Here is a 16808-nt window from a genome sequence, read left to right on the forward strand (position 1 = left end):
GCTGTGATAACTATACTGCTGATGCCTAATGGTTTATGGAAAGGAACAGTTAATGCTTTATTTTTTTGACCAATTTTGCATGCTTATATCTGGTAATCAGACATCTTTTAATAATTTGGAAATCTAGATATATGATCCTCAGGCTGCTTTAAGCTGTTTTTAATGTACAGATGACTGATTTGCCTGGGTCTATTCTGATTCTTTTCCTGTGGCTGCTGTGAGTTTAAAAAGCACAAAAAGATAGTAGGGTGCAATAAAGTGCATCATTTTAAAAGAATTATTAAAAATATGTTTATGCATGCCCCAAGGTCTACACATAAACTTTTGGTTGAGAAGGAGTTAATCAGAAACAAACAGTTAAAATGAGCTGACTAGCTGTCTACCGCTCTTCCTCTTTCTCCTTCTCTCTCTCTATGGATTTCACAAAGGTGTTTGTTAAATATAACACTGCCCTGTCTGCCTGTCAGGATTTTCAGTCTAACAGGAAAACATAAACACCAAATCAGGCCAAAAAATGTTTACAATGCCCTTTTCTTTTCTATGTTCTCTGTGAAAACCAAAATATTACAGGAAGAAGAATTCAGTTTTTACTTAACAATGACACTTCCTATAATGTACTTAGGCACAGCTGGGCCGACAACCATAACACTTGGACATTGTAATCAAGATGAGAGTGCTTTTCTTTCTTGAAACTCTCCAAGACCACTGTGATAATGGAGCCTGCTTGTCAGCCTGGGTACAAGACGTACACACCCTACACCTCTACAAACGAACATGAGTATGAGTTTCAGCAGGACTTCTTATTTAAAGGAACACCCATATTAATCTCATTTGCACATATCATTTAATTGGTATATAGGGATCCTTCCTTTCTTCTTTTACTTCTTCCTTTCTTCCTTCTTCTTTTACGTTTTCCTTGAGGACAGACTAACTAAAAACATGCAGCTGTCCATTAGGGGGCCACGGGTGGTTCCACTCTGGCCCTAACAAGAAGCAGTCATCAGTTATGACTTTCAAGAACCCAGGGAGATGCTCCTGTACCTACAGAGAGAATGCAGGTCTAGAAAGAAGAGTAAGTAGGCACAAGGTCAAGGTCACCATAGGAGATGCCACTAGAGATTTCCAGACATGGAGGAAATTCAGAATCCCTAGTGTTCTTGTTTAGAATTCAATTTACTGGTTCTACCTACCATGAATGATTGAGATTCCGACAGTCTGGGAGTAAGACTAGCAGGTCTGCATGCTTAAACGATGTCCCAGAAAATTCTGCTGCAGCAAGTAGATAGGAAAACCCTGGAAAAGTCCAAAGCCCTGTGAAAAATCTACCCTGCCACATTCACGTAGAGCCTTACTGATGTAGGACAATTGTAAATGATCCGATCCAACAAATGAACGGGCAAGAAGTGTATTTTTTTATAGCAGCCATTCCAGTGGGTGGGAGATGATAGTTCGCTATAGTTTAACTCGCTTTTCTCTTAGTATTAGTGGTGTTGAGCATTTTCCACATGCTTTTTAGACATTTGTACATATCTGAATAAATATCTAAAGTCCTTTGCCCATTTTTAATCTGGTTATTTTTTGTTGTCTATTTGTAAGAGTTCCTCATAGATTCTAAATATTAGTCTCTCATCAATAATTTGTAAATTTTTCCCATTCTAGAGGTTGCCTTTTCACTCTTGACTGTTTCCTTTGATAAGCAAAAAACTTCAGGTTTAATATAGTATAATTTTTTCAATTTTTGCTTTTATTGTTTTTGATGTCCTATCCAGAACTAATGTCCAAACTCAATGTTATAAATATTTCCCCTTGTTTTTTTCTAGGTATCTTATAATTTGGGGGCATTGATCCTTTTTGAGGGTTTAATCTGATGCATGATAAGGGCTTAACTTCATTCCTTTGAATGAGGAAATTCAGGTTTCCAACATCATTTGTGGAAGAGACCATCCTTTCCCCATTATGGGGCCCTGGCATCCGTGTGGGATATCACTGGGCCGTATGCACAGGACTATATTCCCAGGCTCTTTAGTCTGTTCCACTGGTTTTTATGACTGTTATTTTGCTGGCACCACACTATTTTGACTACTGTAACACTGCAATATGTTTTGAAATTAGAAAATGTAAGACCTTCAACTTTGTTCTTTCTCAAGAAAGTTTTCGTTATTGAGTTCCTTCAGATTCCATGTATATTTTAGGAACGTTTTTCTACGTTGTAAAAAATGCCATTGGAATTTTTGGTGCAGATAGCATTGAATCTACAAACTGCTTTAATTTCTTTCATCAATCTTTTGCAATTTTTAATCTACAAGTCTTTCACCCCCTTGACTAAGTTGTCCCTAAGTACATTATTCTTCTTGGCAACATTGTAAGTGGGGTTCATTTCTTGGTTTGTTTGTTCGTTTGGTCACTGCCTGTGTACTGCAGCCGACTTTTACACGTTTATTTTCTGTGCTGCAACCTTACTGAGATAATTATTTATACCAGTCTTTTTGGAGTTTTCTGTATATATATGATCACATTATCTGTGAATAGAGTTAGTTTAACTTCTTCTTTTCCAGTATGGGTAATTTTTATTTCTTTTTCTTAGCTAATTGATCAGTCTGGGACTTCCATTAGCATGTTGAATAGAATTAACAAGAATGAGCAACCTTACCTTATTCTTAAAATTTGTTTCTACCTTTAGCATGAATTTATTTGCAAAGTTTTCTAACATGTATTGCAGTCTTCTGATTATCCACAGTTTGGCAAATCTTTATGATTTGGGATAATCATTATAAATTAGTACCTGTAGTTAAAATGTTGTGGTGCCCCTTAAGAAATTTGTGCTTCTACAAAAAATAGCTTGGGTCACTTCATAGCCTCGATATTATTACTGAGCTTTTTATCTAATTACATTAAATGTATATTTCCACTTAACCCACACAATAACGCTATGTGGTAGCTGTTGCTATTCTGCCCATTTTATAGAAGAGAACACTGAGGCTCAAAGGCATGAACCAGACAAGGGGACAAACTGGGTAACCAACCAAAATCCTTCAGCCTTTACAGTGAACATTCTCACTATGAGGTAGGCCAGCTAGTGTAGGGGGTAATTAAATGTTAACTCACTGCTCCCTTGTAGCATATGTTACTTTTCAGCAGATGAGCTTCCAACGTCCCTTTGTAATTCCATATATGCTGTTTCTTAGAATCTACTATCAGGATTGTTAAAACAGAAATCTTATTTTTAAACCCTAATTTTTAAACTCTTAAATCCCCTGGCTATGGTGTCAAGCCCCACAAGTGGATCTATGCCTCTCCTGAGTGGAAGTTTATGGACTTCGTGACAATTTTTTTCTGCTATATTTATGACACTTTTTCAAGACATTTACAGGATCAGAATTAAGTTTCTAGATAATTATAACAACAAGATATTCAACTGATTGGCATATGCAAATATATTACTCTGAGATTTCTCATGTCTGGAGCAATGTTCTTCATACCAATTGTAACAGATTCTTCTTTTATCATGTGAAATTAATAAAAGCAAAACTGCTCTGCTTGAAGATAGAATGAAAATTCTAGAACCAAGAGTTCAACCTTTTCCTGCACCTTCTTCTCATCCCATGACATCCAGTTAGGTCTCCCTTATCCATTAAGGAATCCCAGAAAGAACACAGCTGGGAACAGCTGGGTGGGGGTTCTCTTTCCAGTGATCAGTAAAAAAAAACAGATGCTAACAAAACGCATAAGATTTTTCCAAGAAAGTAAACCAAAATAAATAAAACCCCCCCTCTCCTGGCTTCATTTCTAGGAATTAATATGACTTGATAAATGAAGGCATTAACTTCAGAGTTAGGAATTCTGCACTGTTGTGTGTTCCACTTGTGTCATCCTATTTCATTAGGGCAAGCCAGGAGACACACCAGGTTACAGGAGATTGCACCTGCTGCAGCCCAACCTTTCCACTGTTACTACCACTCCTATCAGGAAGCCTGCTTGCTTACAGATGATATCCAAGTCATTGAATTAAATATATATCGTGGGTGATGGCTATTATAGCTGCCTTGGTTTTGTAGAGAGGGTCTAGAATAGAGGTTTCAGACAAAGTAAGAACCTAATATTTACCATGAATATTACTACTATCACTAATTTCTTGCTCTTAGCTTTGAAACAATCTGGATAATTAGGCAGCTATATACATTTTTTGCTTGCTAAATAACAATTGGGGAAACATCTAATTTTTATAGACATTTATGAAAGTATATATAAGATGACTCAATATATCTCTGGTTTATACTTTGTACAGAAATCACAGCCAAGAAAACACACCCAGCCAGGACTAGGTGCACACGTGAACATCGGAGACTATCAGAACACAAAGTGAAAGCACAGTTCCTAATAGGTGAAAATGACCTTGTACTCGCCCTAAAATAAATGCTCATTATCCTCCCAAAAGAAACTATAGTAAGTATAATGGCAATTGTAATTAGCAATTGCTCTATGATCCTGGACTTCATTACCTGATCTATTTATCTGGGGCAATAAATACACGTTCAGAGGAATTATATGAGTGAGTAAATGAAATAATTTATCTGCATATATGATCAAATACAGATGGCAATAAAAAAGCAGTCATTTCTATACTATTTGAGTCAAGACCCAATACTGGCAAATCCTTCCCATCTTACACAAATCATTCTCTTCTCCTCCAAGTTCGTATTGAAGGAGGTGAAACCTTTTCTGTTTAGTAAATGAATACATATTCTCATTATCAGATACCCGTATAAATGGATCTTAGCCCTTGTGCACACATGAAACACTTGGTTTGGGTTTGGTTTTGGTTTAATCCTGGATTAACTGGTCTGTGTGGAGCGTAAGTATATTTATAACAAGCTCCCCCGGTGTTTTAATGTGTGCCCAGATTGAGAACCAATGGCTTGGACAGTTGTCCATTCATTTTCCTGATTCACAATCCCTTCCACATTCCAACTGATTCTCTAAGGTACTGGTTCAAACTGTCTTCCCAATGATCAAATCTGACCTTGTCATTTACCTATTTAAAAATCCTCAGCTTTTCCCTCCCATTGCAAAGATGGTGAATACATTTTTCCTATATACCGACTCCAGTAAGTTGATTGTGGCTTCTTAAAAACTTCTGTGGAGGAGTCCTCAGGTTGGCCTGGGCTCAGCAGGAAAGAACATCCTTCAAACCAGATGGGAGACATCTGCCATGAGGATAGCAGAGAGGGAACTCTGGGGCTTGCCATTCTCTGCATACAGAATAAATCCAGAACTCTAACATGACTCAGACGATCTTACAGTCTATTGTTCCAGCCACACTTCCTACCTATAAGCCAAAAGATATGAACACGTTCAACTTCTACTTTCTTATTTATCCTTGGAAGCATTCACAAATCCTTAACTCCATGACTTTGCTCACGCTCTTCCCTTTGCCTAGAACAATCTTGCCTTTCTTCCTTCCCAATAATCCCCTAATCCAACCTCAAAATTCAATTCGGATGTCACTTTTTCTATGAAGATTTGTGACTGCCCTGCATATATTTAGTTTTTCCCCACTTCCAAGAGACATAGTATTTCTTTTGTTATCTTCATAACTGATTTTGTCACGCCGTATGGCAATTTATGTTTACACGTTCGGTTCTCCGAATACACAATGCACATCATTAATGCTCAGCAAATGCTGATTGAGTGAATGAATGAACAAATGAACAGAGCACTTGGCTGCAGACACTATCACTGACTCATCCCTGTCTCCCAGGGCCCAGTGAGTAACGGACGCATAGTAGGAGTTCAGGAGGAAGCTGCTGAGTGACTGAATCAGCGTCTACAAGCTCCGCTGCCACCCAGATGGCGCAATAATCTGGGCTCATTCTGAGTCACAAATCACAATCTGCCAGAAAACTTCCATCTGGAGAGACCGCTCCCCATCAAAGTCTTTTCTTTCAGTCTTTAGGTCTGTTTTGTTCCTTATTCAAGAGGAAATAACTGAATGCTAGCACTTACTCAAAAATAACTCGGGAAGCTATAAAAATTGCAAAAGGTCTATTAGTAACATTGCATAGGATGCTGTACGGCAGCCCTGCAGTGTGCCAGGCATCCAGCTCCCAGGGTTTCTTTGTGCAGCGAGGTCGCATGTGGTCTTGTCTGTGTGTCAAGGAAAAACAGTCATCTGCTGCATGGAGTACAGGAAAAATGCTCAGGATTGTCCCTAATTAGTTAACGTTGTGCAGAAGAAACATTGCATGCATCCTTCCTCACTCCATCCCACCTGAGACACAAGAGCTGTACTCCATGAACAGCAGCTGCATTCCAGCCCCAAAGAATTCCTTCGTAAGCACGGCAATGCTGAGATTCATGAAGAGTTAAGCGCTCTCCATTGCCTGTGATTTACTCATTTAAATCGGCATCACTACAGAGCAGAAATTATTTTGGCTGTGTGCATAAGTGGAATATCTGATACAGAATTACATTATAGTGAAATATGCATTAATGAAAGCTTCATAAAGCGCTCTGCATGTTCTGCAGGCATCCGAAAGTCTAAAATGCATATAATCTTATTTTCATTGAGGCTCAAATGATGATGCATCAGGGTAGTATGCTTAATTAAAGGCACACTTGAAGCATTCAAAGGGACAGTTCATTCACTATTGACATTTGATACATAGCAGTTAAGCTACATGGAAACAAGACAATGGGGTGTGTCTCTCTTGTGGAGAACCGAAGTGGGATATTTTATGATTTTCAGAAAACAGTGTGCATTACACTCAGGGAAATGCAGCTAACCATGCCCTAAGATATTTGCCGCTGATAGTAAACTTTTCATTAAAGAGACATTCTCAAAGTAATACACAAACCACTAACTGTCTACTTTTAAATGAAGATTGATAAGCAATATTTTAAGGTGCTGTGTGTCCTACAGTTCAATCTGACTGCTGGGCACTCTCTCTGCAAGGGCCCTTGACTGGCCCTTTCCGTTCCTGATGAACTGTCTGTCCCAGTGCTGATCAGAGACAGGAAGGTAATAAAGCCCACTCCCTCCCCGAATTTAGACTAAAAGGACTGAGCCCATGCCATTCACAAACATCTTGACTTACGATTTGTGAAACGTTATCCTTTTATTCTTCTGCCCAAAAGTCTTTGCACTAACATGGGCCACGGCTCTATCGGTGCTTCTGAAGACCATCCTGCTCTGCTCACTTCACCCTCTGTCTCCTCCCCCTGGAGTCAAAGCCTGCTCAGAAAGAGTAGGGGGTCACTGCAAGGCCAAATTATACTTTCCGCGAATTGTGCCGCCAGTGTATCTTTGATATTTTGAAGGCTCTTCCTTCGGATTTCCCAGTTACCCTTCCTCCTACATCATGAAGGTAAAACCACACATCAGAACTCGACATGGAGCCAGGCCCATGGGGGAATGAGGTGCAGAAGAAAAGATACCAGGCGGTGAGCGTGGGGGGGCATGGGAACTCTCACGGCTGCTTAGGGGTCCCAGGACCCCCACGCACATGACAAGGCTGCCCCTGACCCTAGGGGAGAACCATTGGAAACGGGAAACTGTGGACTGCTGGGGAGATGAATAGAATCAAAGTGAAGCTCCCTCTGAGAAACACACTCCCACAGCCCCCAAGCCAGGAGGCAGCCAAAGCCACTTGAGGTCCGTGTAGCCACCAAAGGAGCAGCGTGCACTGGGGAACAAAGGCATCTCACCCTTCTGCCCCGTGAGGATGTCAGAGCCTATGTGAGCACAGCTTCACCAGGGTAATTACTGCCACTGCCAGCCCCTGACACACGCAAGAACTTAGTGGGAAATTTAAATTACTTTATTAATCAACAATATCAAAGTTCAAGTCAGTAGAGAGTGCGTGGCACCAACGCAGAGGATGGTTTCCCGGACAGGTTCCATGCCTTGTTTCATTGGTTCTTTTATTCCTCATGGTGCTGAGAACCTTGTTCTGTCCTTGATCTCAGCTCCTCTTTCTTTTTCTTAACTCACCCATCAACTCCCCTCCTCCACTCCAAACACACATACACTCACCTCCCAGGCACAAGTTACCAGGTCCATAGGTCAGCCTTAATAGGAAACATCCCTTGTGCCCTGCACAGGCTTTATTGTGAGCGATGTGGAGCAATGTGGTGTTTGAGCTACAGCGCTGCAGGGGCCTGGGAAACAGTTCTCTGTTCTTAGGTTGGATTCTTGAAAGTGGGTCATTTGACTTCATGATCCTGTTAAAGCAAGTGCCACTTGCAAAGGTCTTCTGGAGTGGAAAGTTCAGGGCCCAGAGCAAGCAGTAAGTTATATTTCTAGGGCTCTTTGGTAAGAGCAGAACATGGTCAAGCAAGATTGACAGCAGAATATTAAATATTCAGACTCGCAGGCAAGGACGAACAGTGTTACTGAAGGGAAAAGCTCAGGTTTTGCTGTAATGGTCCCTGGAGTCCTTAACAAATCAGGTATTGAGAGATGGGTCAAGCTAATCAGGGAGAACAACTATAATATCTTCCAGCAGCTAAAGAAACAGGAGAGGCCTGTGAGCAACATGTGGAGCCTGGGAAAGTTCACGCAAATCACCGGCAGAGTTCAGGAGTGACAGAAATGACTTCCAGGTGGAGACTCTGGGGTTCTGATGAAAGCAGATCACAGTTTTGAATACTGCGTAGGGTCTGAATCAAAGACATGGGGAGAGGAACCTGCCCGCTATGACCGGGGGCATCTGGACTCTGCTGTTCCATCAACACCTCATCACAAGAGTGCAGAAAGTTCACACGGCTCTTCCTGGTTCAAAAAGTTCACATGCCTCTTCCTGGTTCAGTGTGCCGTTTTCCAGGTTGTTCACAATAGTCCAGTGAAACCATCTTTGGCACCAAAGATCATAAAAGCAAAAGGATTATAAACTACTTTGTATTTTTTAATCAATAGATTACTTTTTAGGGCAATTTTGTTTTTTTTTTTGTTTGGTTTTGGTTTTGGTACCAGGAATTGAACTCATGACCTCAGGCTTGCCAGGCAAGTGCTTATGCAGCTGAGCTACATCCCCGGCCCCTAGAGCAATTTTAGATGACAGCAAAATTGGCAGAAATTGCTGTGTCAGCTCTGCAAAACACTCCTATCATCTGTGCCGTCTCCTTTGGACAATTTCCCTTATTATTAACATCTTGCATTAGTGTGGCTCGTGGGTCACAATTGAGGGCCCAGTATTGACACACTATTGTTAACAAAAGGCCATTGCTACTTTGCAGTCACTGGTCATGTTGTATATTCTACATGGGTTTTGACATCTGTATAATGACGTGCATCCTCTATTACAGTATCATATCATCACTTTTTTTTTTTCAAAGAAAGCTCACATTCTGATTTCCTACAATGCATTTAGTCTTGACTAAAACATGTGTAAGTCAAAACACGGTACTATTTCTGCACACAGCAGAAATGTCCTCAGATATGACATTGATATTGATATGCATTGCAAGCAAGAAGCGAGGAGCCTTTCAGAACCTTTCTTAGTAAGAAAGTCATAGCAAAATTTACAACTGCTAGTGGAACATGAAATTTGGGAATTGGACTAGTTAGTGATCACAGAATTTAGAATGGAGGTGTTACTTCTCATAAAAGAATCGGTGCTATTTCTCATAAAATGTATGGCGTGCGTTTGATTTTGCCCTTAGCCTGAAAAATCTGAAGCTGCAGCCACAGCCCCTAACAGTGCCAGAATATGCTCACCAAGATTTTAAGTCAGAACATGCTGTTAATCCTGAGTTACACACAGAGTATTTACCCCAAGCACCCTGAGCAGGGAAGACGCTGGCGGATATTTCTGTCTCTAGTGGACACAGGCGGAAGATGTTGGCGGAAGATGTTTGCGGAAGAACCATATGTTTAAGGGGAAAAGGGGGGGAGTGGAAGCAGGGAAAATACTTCTAAATTCAAACTATATGAAACAGGACAGGCCTCAGGGCATTTCCAAGAAATGGACTCAATCTACTAGTAGTAATAAAAGGAGATTAAAAAAAAGTAGAACTGACAAAAGCTGTTTCCTTTCCTTCTTGACTTAAAAATCCATAGTGCTCCGTAAGGAACTTTTCATACTGTCTGCTCCACTGGCTACACTGATTTCCCTCTGCCTTACCCTCACCCACATTTAAGAGGAAAGTTTCTTTACCATTCAATCCACCCTACTCAATCCCGCCTCCGCAAGACTGTAATTATTTTTTTTCTATAATTGTAGGAGGTAGTGACTTTTTAGAGAGAAAACTTAGCCCTCGGTTGGGTTTATCATTTGGCTTTTTTTTTTTTTTTTTTTTTTTGAGAATTCAGACTTCCTTGCTCTTTGGCCCTATCTGAAGACTCTACAAGTGAATTCTGGTTCAGTTTCTACATCAGCATGTCCAGCTTCCTGTGCACGCTCAGAATACTTGCAGGACCCATTTGTGAGCTTTTCCAACTGGAATTATCCTAGCAAACTGGAATTATCCTATCTACTGAAAAGTACCAGGAGGTAATTACCACTGAGAAAAGAAGAATTTTATCTTATGAGTGGCCATTATTCCTTTTTGTGAAAACCAGGATCAGAAGACGAGAGAAAATAGGTCCCCGGCAGAAAGATTCATGCAGCCATTGATTTTAAGCACATAAAGACAATACCTCATTGATTCAACAAATACTTACTTAGCAATTTCTAAATGTCAGGCATTGTACTAGGTGCTGCAGATGAAAGATGTGGTTCCTGTAGGAGTACAGCTCACGGTGTAGCTGTGTGTTAGGGAAAATCAAATTCAGCAAGTGAAGTAATTACACAGTGCTGTCATAATGAAGAATGGAGAACAACAGAGGTGAGAAACTACATGAAAGAAGGTAGCAGGGGAAGGGCTCCCTGAAACTGAAGATGACATTCAGCTAGTCTCCTGAGGAAGTCCAAGCACAGTATTCCAGGCAGAAGGCACAGCATTTGCAAAGGGCTGGTGGCAGGAGGAGCAACACACACTTAAGCACTAGAGAAGCCAGTGTGGCTCTAATGAGAAAGAGTGAGAGTGAGAGCAAGAAAGCAACAGGGAGAGAGAAGTCATGAGGCAGCAGAGAGATTGCACAGACCTGGAGGCCCAGCTGAGGGGTCCTATGGCTTGTGTCTAGATGTCCCCCAAAGCCTCATGCAGTCAAGGGGGGTGAGTTTTTCAGAGGTGGCTGAATGTAGAGTTTGTGATTGGTTCATGGTCTAGTGCTAGGATTGGGGTGTGAGCACTACACCTGCCCTAGGGCGGGTAGCCTGCATACAATATAAGAGAGGGAAAGAGGTTGCTCTCCCTTCCTCTCTTGTTGCTTTTGGTGACTCTGAGCTGTTGCCCCTCTGCCATGTGCCACTCTGCCTTGGAGCCAGCTGATTATGGACTGAACTCCCTACAAACTGTGAGCTAAATAAACCTTTCCTCCTTTAATTTGAGTATCAGGTAGTTTGTCTCAGTGACAAAAGAAAAGTAACTAAGGTAGAGGTGATGTTTTTGCTGTAAGTCAAGTAGGTTTCCATCAAAGGGTTTCAAGCAAAGGAATCATCTGATCTGGTTTACTTTTTGCAGATCACCCTGGTTGCTGTGAGGAAAGTGAGTGTGGCATCTGGGTGCCAGTTAGGAAGCCACTGCATTAATGCAAGCAAGAGACAACAGTGCCCTGGATGGGGGCATTGAGGTTGCCTTGAGACCTAGTCTAGAGGTAGAGTCACAAGACTTTCAGTGCATTGAGTGTGGGGAGGGGAGTGAGGGAAAAGAAGAAGACTGATCCCCAGGGTTGACTTAGCCAGCCATGTGGGTGGTGATGCCATGTACAGATAGGAGGGTTAGGCAGGAGCAGGAAGGACTGAAAAACTCAGTTGTAGATGTTTAAAGTAGATGTTAGCCACAGGAAATGGTAGGTAACCCCTTGAATATATGAGACCAGAGCAGAGGGTATATAAATATATAATATTTATTCACCTGTAGATGCTCTTTAAGGCCACAGATGAGATCACCTCCTAGACAATGTTTAGGGGAAGAGAGGAGGTCCTCAGACAGACCTTCAAAGAACAGTAGTATTTAGACCTAGGTATTAGGGATGGGAGTGTATAAAGATGATTAAAAAGAAGAGGCCTGTGTGTGAATGCCAAGGTAGGAAAGGCTGGAGTTGGGAGTGCTCAGGTCTCTGAGTGATGGGAAAGAGTGTCCACCGTGCTGACAGGTCTGAGGGTCACAGAGCATAGTCCTTCAGAGCTGCCAGACAGGGGTCACTGTTTTTACCTTGACAACAGCAAATTCAGTGGAATCATAGGAGCAAAAACAAGGGGGGTGCAGATTAAGGACTGAATAAAAATGAGAAAGAGGAGACAATGAACATACATTGACTCTTGAGTATTTGAGCTCTAAAGGAAAGCAAAGAAATGGGGCATAGTGTGGAAAGTTAAATATGAGAGGTACCAGATCGTATTTGCACATAGCTGATGGAAATGACTCAGTGGGGAAGGAGAGAGTAGTGATGAAGAAACAAATAAAAAAGGAATTCTGTGAAAAGGTGTCAGGAGGGGCTGGCCAGAGGGGACAAACACCTGGGTGTTGCAGGCAGACAGGGAGGTTGGTGGATAGAAATGAGGTGATTCCCATCTAGTATAACTAGTGGGCCTTTTTTCTTCTCAGTCAAGTATGGGCCAGGTTATCAGCTGCTGCAAATGTGGGTAGAGCAGGAAGCTAGAGGAGGAAAAGCCAGCAAAGCCATTTCAAGGAATGGGAAAGCAACTTTAAAAAATTAAGGCTGACAAGTGAGCACTCATTATGGTTTGTTATCACAACTCACTTGAGTAATTTCCTCCAGTGCTGTCCAGAGAAAGGACTTATATTATGTGTGTGTGTGTATAGCGATCCTCCTGCCTCAGCCTCCCAACTGCTGGGATTAGAGGGGTGTGCCACCACACCCAGCTGAGAGGATCATTCTTGTTTCCTCTAGAAAAAGTCATTGGACTTACCACAAAATGTGTCCCTCTTCAGATGCTGATACCCAGCAGTTTCAGAGATACCTAGTAGGACTCAAAGCTCTGTGAAATGAAAGCCAAAGGCTACACAGGTACCTCAGACCAAGGGATACCCAGGAAGTGTCAGCTGAGGGTGAAATGAATGTATGGAGGATTTCTTTTTGTTCTTTCCCATCTCCTTTAAAGTATTCATTTCTCCAACAGCTAAGTCCAAGTACAGTCAAAAACTGTTTTTCACTGCTTATCAAAGATTTAAGTACTTTTTCTTGCCATTATTGATAACAACTTTCATTGAACTTTCTATGAATATTTACATATTCATAGACATGATTGCATAACTATGAATGAATTGAATACATAAAGTATTCACAGGGCAGCTGGATGCATGAACTGAAAACCGATAGAAAATGTTATTAGACCTTCAATCATGAGAAAACAGATACAGATTTCTGAATACATTAAATCTAGATACACGATGGCACCCAGGTACTTACTGAGGGCATTCTAGAACATGCATAAGTCTGCAAGTTCCTTTTTGCCCTGAGCTGATCCTATAAGCAAAGGATATATTTGCAGGACTTGCTTTAAACAGTTACTCACAAGGCACCAGTAAGTGCTCCACAGCTGTCCCTTTTGAGGCTGCTGTTGATAATATGCCTGGTGCTCATCCTCACCCTTAGCAAAGTTAAGGCAGCCTTTATGCCTGACTTGCACCTGCAACAGGAAGGCGTGCTGTGGCCTTGACAACCTGCAGTCACAGGCCCAGGGAAGCACCACAGGAGGACAGCCAGGCTGGCTCTGTCAGGACAGATCCCAAGTCTGACAGTAAACTCTGTCTGAACTGAGGTCACTGCGAGGTTTTTGGATTGCCGAGGATAAGAAAATGAGAAAGAAGTAATTGACTATGTTCCACAAATCTATTAACAAATACTTAATGAGACCAGTATCACAGGCACTCCCTGGGATGCACAGCTCCCATTTCTGAAGTGCGGTGTGGGGTGTTTTACATGCATGCTCTCACTCAGTGCTTGCACGAACCACATTTTACAGGTGCAGAGGATCTGAGTTGACAGAAGTTAGAAAACAGTGTGGTGTAGCGGTGAGAACAGTAAGAAAAAATCCAACCAGGGCCACTGAACAATAAGCTCCAAACTGTTCTTGCTACTATGCAAAAAGAAATATTGGATGTTTGATTTTTAACTTTTTTTTCTGATCAGTGAAAAGAGACAAGGAAGTTGTCATTCATAATCTCACCAACCACAGTACGGTAAAGGATTTGGGACATTTTTGCCCATTTTTCTCATGGAAGGTTTTTCATTTGTTTTATTTATTTTTTTGCTTTGTAGTGCTACAGATCAAACCCAGGGCCTTGTACGTGCTAGGTAAGCACTCTACCGCGGAGCCACAGCTCCCCATGGGAAGGTTTGGATCAGGGAATTACTTAAGAAGAATGAGCTGACAGTAATGAGTAAGATGGGAGAAGGAGAAGAGAAAGGAGGCCCTTTCAGAGGCTGTGCTGAGAGTCTTCATGAAGATGAATGGAGGAGCAGCTATTGTTTACTGAGCTTCCGTACCGTGCTGTCTGCCACAGGCCTAGTTATTTTCCATTTGCTCTTGCTCTCCATTAGTCCTAATAGTTGTACGTTGCTTCTGGGGAGGGAGGAACTGTCCTAGGTCAGACACTCGGAAGAAGAAGGTCTTTGGCTCTAAGCAAGGGCTGCTCCCACATGACTGTGTGGTTGGACCTCTGGGACCAGAGCAGGCTGTAGGAATGGAGGTTCCTGGCCTTAGACCAGGCTCACCTCTTGCCTGGGGAACACTGCAGAGACCTCACATTGCCCTCCCTTGTGCTAAAGTTTTGTTGAAAACAGCTAGTGTGGTCCCCCTCTCCTCAACGATACCCTCTCCTAGTAACGCGTGCACTTTAAGTCAAGCCCAATTAAGTGGTGATAGCAGCAGGGAGCAGCTGCGTCTTCTCAGGGGGAAGTAACTTCACCTGCTTTGTCACCTAACCACCAAGCGCACACTGACAAGTACAGCAGAGGGGTCGATGGGTGCACTGAACCAAGTATTAGGACAAACTGAATACCTGGAAGATCACATAACCATTTTCTTGAGCTGACAAAATGAAGATTAATATAGGCCTCCTTTAAGAATCCATTTTAATGGATCAAAGATCTAAATATTAAAATAGAAACACTCAGTCTACTGGAAAAGAAAGTAGGTAGAAATCTTAAAGACATCGATGTAGCCAGAGTTCTTGGACAAAAAACAAACTGCAAAGGAAATACTTCAAAGAATCAACAACTGGGACCTCATCATGTTAAAAAGCTTTTGCACATCAAAAAAAAAAAAATCAGCAACAGAGTGAAAAGACAACCCATTAGATTGGGAAAAAATTTTAGTCAATTGTCCCTCAGACTTCTATCTAGAACATATAAAAAATTGAAAAAAATCAGACCCCCCCCAAATTCAAAGACCCAATCCAAAAATGGGCATCTAAGATGAATATACACTTCTCAGATGAAGAAATACAAATGGCAAACAAATACATGAAAAAATGTTCAACAAAACTGGTCATTCAAAAGACGCAAATTAAAACAACACTAACATTCCATCTCACCCCAGAAAGAATGGCTATCATCAAGAAATCTAGCAATAACAAATGCTGGAGGGGCTGTGGTGAAAAAAACCCCTTCTCCCTTGTGGGAGGGAGTTCAGACTGGTATAACCACTGTGGAAATCAGTGTAGAGATCCTCAAAAAACTAGAACTAGAGGTCCCATTTGACCCAGCTATTCCTCTTCTGGGTATCTTCCTAGAAGAATTAAAAACATCATACCCCAGTGATATATGTGCACCCATGTTTATAACACCATAATTTGTAATAGCTAAATCTTAGAAACAACCCAAATGCCATCAACCAAGGAATGGATTTTTAAAAAAGATGTGATATTTTTATACAATAGAGTACTACTCAGCCATAAAGAATGATAAACTTGAGACATGTATAGATAAATATATGCAACTTGAGACCATACTTATTAGTGAAATAAGTCAGACTCACATGTGCAAACATAGTATTGCCTCCCTAATATGAGAAACTGAAAGAATAAATAAGGTCTAAAATATACAATAGATATTGTCAAATGGGAAGAAATTGTTAAAAAGGAAAAAGGAGCTAGGATGAGGAAAAGGGGAAAGGAAGGAAAGGAAAAGGGAAAAATGCAAACTATTTATATTATTAGTGTCTCTTAGTTCATAAGAAAGGAAGAATCCAGCTTATATGGATTGGAGAATTTTTTACGCCCATATCTTGTACTCTGAGTAACTACTTTAAAGATAATACTATGCAATGTATTAACTACTGTTATTCTCCTACCATCTCATTATGAAATTTTGTTTCACCTTTTTTTCATAAAATAAAAATAAAAAAGAATCCACTTTGAAAATATCAGTAAAACCAATTTTTTAAAATTAAAAAATAAAAATGTCAGTATCCACAGGGTGCATTTGTATGACAAACAGAACTGTAGGTTAGAAGCAGAACAAACATAGCTATCTTTTATGACTACAGTTATGTGGAAACCATGCCAGACATTCTGTTCTGATAGACTTTACAAATCTGTAGGCATCCTTCCTGGAACCTATTTAGTGTACTAGTTCATACCCTAAAAGTACTATTGAAATTTCTGATTTGAACACACACACACAGAGAGAGAGAGAGAGAGAGAGAGAGAGAGAGAGAGAGAGAGAGAGAGAGAAAGAAATAGAACTACTGAGGGAAAACTAGTTCACAGGTAAAAAGAAATAGAGGTATAGCTTCCTC

General features: G+C 41.0%; 1 protein-coding gene and 1 long non-coding RNA gene across 4 annotated transcripts in view; both read left to right on the forward strand.

Annotated features, from left to right (window-relative positions):
* Window positions 1–16808, forward strand: part of Slc9a9 (solute carrier family 9, subfamily A (NHE9, cation proton antiporter 9), member 9) — a 611715-nt gene that overhangs the window by 521616 nt on the left and 73291 nt on the right. The window lies entirely within an intron of this gene.
* LOC102008965 overlaps window positions 1–16808 on the forward strand; it is a 93416-nt gene that overhangs the window by 31310 nt on the left and 45298 nt on the right. The gene's annotated exons all lie outside the window — the stretch shown is intronic.

Source organism: Chinchilla lanigera, unplaced genomic scaffold (genome assembly GCF_000276665.1).
Source record: "Chinchilla lanigera isolate Chin_1 unplaced genomic scaffold, ChiLan1.0 scaffold00107, whole genome shotgun sequence".
Classification (NCBI taxonomy): domain Eukaryota; kingdom Metazoa; phylum Chordata; class Mammalia; order Rodentia; family Chinchillidae; genus Chinchilla; species Chinchilla lanigera.